Source organism: Apium graveolens, chromosome 1, assembly GCF_009905375.1.
Source record: "Apium graveolens cultivar Ventura chromosome 1, ASM990537v1, whole genome shotgun sequence".
NCBI lineage: Eukaryota > Viridiplantae > Streptophyta > Magnoliopsida > Apiales > Apiaceae > Apium > Apium graveolens.
In genome coordinates, this window is record NC_133647.1 from 12,109,224 (window position 1) to 12,112,636 (window position 3,413).

Consider the following 3,413-nt stretch of genomic DNA (forward strand, 5'->3'; position numbering starts at 1 on the left):
TCGGTGGAAAGTGAAGATGAGTCTGCACCAACTTTCACAACATGGGAGATTTTTGAAATGCATAGAGAATGATACATATATTCCTATGTAAACTATAACAGGTGAAGCTAATATAGATGGAAACATAAGGCCACAAAGGATTGTTCAAGAATTTGTAGCAAAACTACTCTAAACTATTCCTCCGAAGATCTCGAAGAGGTTAACATGGATAATAGAGTTATGAACTACTTTTATAATGACACTGACTAAGACATGTTTGAATTTGTGATAAACAGAGGTATTGCAAAGGAAGTATGGGATATTAAACTGATTTCAAAAACTGTTGAAATGTTTTTGTTTGACTACTTGTAAATCAATACTTATTTCTTGAATTTATTGTGTGAGTTGATAAGCATAATTATGTTAGTAGTTGTCCCACATCATTTGTGGGAGGGGCAGTTTGTTAGAATATAAGCAGCTAGACAACTCCAATTAGAATGAGGCCTTTTGGGATGTGCCCAAAACCAAATCCGTGCGAGCTCGACCCAAAGCGGACAATATCATACTAATATGGAGTTAGGCCTGCTTAGCAAGCCCAACAAGTGGTATCAGAGCTATGGTTGAGACAGACCATAACAATCTCATGTGGGCTCCAAAATGGACCTAGGAAGAGGCAGATGGGGTTTCCCCAGAATAGGCTCAAGAAAAAGGTAGACGGGCCTTCAAGTATGGGCCTAGGGGGAGCAGATATCCAGATGGACTTTCAGTATGGGTCGAGGGGGAGCCTGGTCACACTAAAGGAGGCAGAATCGACAGGTGTCGGGCCTGATATGTGAAGAGGGAGATTGTTAGAAGTTGTCCCACATCGTTTGTGGGAGGGGCAGTTTGCTAGAATATAAAAAACCAGATAACTTTATTAGGATGAGGCCTTTTGGGACGTGTCCAAAAACAAACCTGTGCGGGCTCGGCCCAAAGCGGACAATATCATACTAATATGAAGTTAGGCCTGCTCAGCAAGCCCAACAAGTGGTATCAGAGCTTCAAGTTGTAATGATCCAGAACAATCTCAGTTGGGCTTCCAGAATGGGCCTAGGAAGAGGCAGATGAGCTACCCATAATGGGCTGAAGGAAAAGGCAGGTGGACATTCCGGTATGGGCCGAGCCCGCATGGGTTTATTTTTGGGTCACTCCCAAAAGGCCTCATACTATTAAAGTTGTCTGACTGCTTATATTCTAGCAAACTGTCCCTCCCACAAACGATGTGGGACAACTTCTAACAATCCCCCTTCACAAATCGGGCCCGACTCCTGTCGATTCTGCCTCCTTTAGTGTGACCAGGCTCCCCCTCAACCCATACTGAAAATCCATCTGGCTATCTGCTCCCCCTAGGCCCATACTGGAAGGCCCTTCTGCCTTTTTCCTTGAGCCCATTCTGGGGAAAGCCCATCTGCCTTTTCCTAGGTCACTTCTGGAGCCCATCTGAGATTGTTATGGACCGTAATAACCATAGCTCTAATACCACTTGTTGGGCTTGCTGAGTAGGCCTAACTCCACATTAGTATGATATTGTCCGCTTTGGGCCGAGCCCGCACGGGTTTGTTTTTGGACCACTCCCAAAAGGCCTCATACTAATTGGAGTTATTTGGATGTTTATATTCTAGCAAACTGCACCTCCCATAAACGATGTGGGACAACTCCTAACAATCTCCCCATTCACACATCGGGCCCGACACCTGTCGATTCTGCCTCCTGATTGTGAATCTGGCTCCTCCTTGACCCATACTGGAAGTCCATCTGGCTATCTGCTCCCCCTAGGCCCATACTGGAAGGCACGTCTGCTTGAGCCTATTCTGGGGAAAGCCCATCTGCCTCTTCCTAGGTCCTTTCTGGAGCCCATATGAGATTGTTATGGTCTGTCTCAACCATAGCTCTGATACCACTTGTTGGGCTTGCTGAGCAGGCCTAACTCCATATTAGTATGATATTGTACGCTTTGAGTCGAGCCCGCACGGGTTTATTTTTGGGTCACTCCCAAAAGGCCTCATTCTAATTGGAGTTGTCTGACTGCTAATATTTTAGCAAACTGTCCTCCCACAAATGATGTGGGACAACTCCTAACAATATCCCCCTTCACACATCGGGCCCGAAACCAGTCGAATCTGCCTCCTAATAGTGTGATCTGACTCCCCCTTGACCCATACTAAAATTCTTCTGGCTTTCTGGCTCCCCCTAGGCCCATACTGGAATGTCCACCTGCCTTTTCCTTCGGCCCATTCTGGGTAGCCCATCTGCCTCTTCTTAGGCCCATTCTGGAAGCCCAACTGAGATTGTTCTGGATCGTTACAACCTGAAGCTCTAATACCACTTGTTGGGCTTGCTGAGCATGCCTAACTCCACATTAGTATGATATTGTCCGCTTTGGGACGAGCCTGCACGGCTTTGTTTTTGGTTCACTCCCAAAAGGCCTCATACTAATGGGAGTTCTCTGGCTGCTAATATTCTAGCAAACTGCCCCTCCCACAAACGATGTGGGACAACTCCTAATAAATTAAAATTCTAATATGATTATATATTTATATGATGAAAACTTGTATTTTTTGATAATTGATTATAATAATCTTGTTGATTGCAAGAATGTTTATCATATGATTTCGAATTTGGTGTCATTTTTGTATTTAATTAGATGATCAATCAAATTAGTTTGGAGCATTCCTTTTTTAAATCATATTTTTCTATCTGTGAACTCGTTAATTAAAGCATAATTTGTATATAAGTCAGTTGCTTCACTTTTAAATTTTTCTTTTTCTATCGTAGTTAACTCACAGCTGCTAGCCTTCGGGTGCGTACAGGCTCTGACTGAGGAGATATAATCATAAATTCTCCTCCCGTGGGATTCGAACTTGTGACCAAAAGGATAGTTATACCTTTTTTAACCAACTGAGCCAACCTTGCGGGCACTTTTAAATTTTTCTTATACAAAATTAGGTAGATCGTAATTATGTTTGAGATTTTTTAAGGGTGTGTAAACGATTAATTATTTTTTAGAATAATATTAGATGGGGCAAGATCTCAAAAGACAAAGATCTCAAAAGACTGTTTGATTTTTCGATATTAGATGAAGGAATTTCTAACTAATTAGTTGGTTGATCTCCTAATGTACATTTATTATTATTATTAATATATGTATTAATTTGAATAAAATGTGTTTGTTTATTGTTTAAACTTTTTAAGAAAATATGTTATTATATGCAATAATTTTGATTATGATTGTATTTTTGTATATGATGGTGTTAAAGATATTTTTTTCTTTAAAGTTTATTTTTCAATTACTAATACAGTAGAACCTCTATATAGGAATACTCTATATAGTAATAATCTCCCTATTGTAATAAAATATTACGGTCCCAACTCGGGCTAGTTATAATTAAGAATTA